Genomic DNA, 467 nt, shown 5'->3' on the forward strand with positions numbered 1-467 from the left:
TGGACGTAATATGGTCGGTGTTTACATTAGCATCGCTAACACTCAGAGCTAACCTGTACTGGAGAGCATGTGTGTGAAGAAGCAGGAAGTAAAAAGGAACTCACCTTGTGGTATAACCGGCAAGAGAGAAAGCCTTTGAGCTCCATACTGTTTCAGAGATACTCCTTGATAATCCATGATATGGCGTTTCATCACGGCAGCATTTAGTTTAGACAGTAGCTGCCGGGTCCCGCATGAGCTCAGACCCCTCCTCTTTAAAGCTTTATACACAAATCAGCACTTTAGAAACAGGAAGTGAAATAGAGGGATATGAGGCATGGCTAGAATGGGTGATCTGTTTCGTATTTTGAGCAAAACACTTCATAGACATGTTTTTATATATTTCTATCTGAGACCTCTGCTGTTGCCTGAACATAGCACGATAGCTGACCTTTAAATAAGAATATAAAGATATAATAAGGTATAAG

Source organism: Notothenia coriiceps, unplaced genomic scaffold (assembly GCF_000735185.1).
Source record: "Notothenia coriiceps isolate Sejong01 unplaced genomic scaffold, NC01 NC01_scaffold00017259, whole genome shotgun sequence".
Lineage (NCBI taxonomy): Eukaryota > Metazoa > Chordata > Actinopteri > Perciformes > Nototheniidae > Notothenia > Notothenia coriiceps.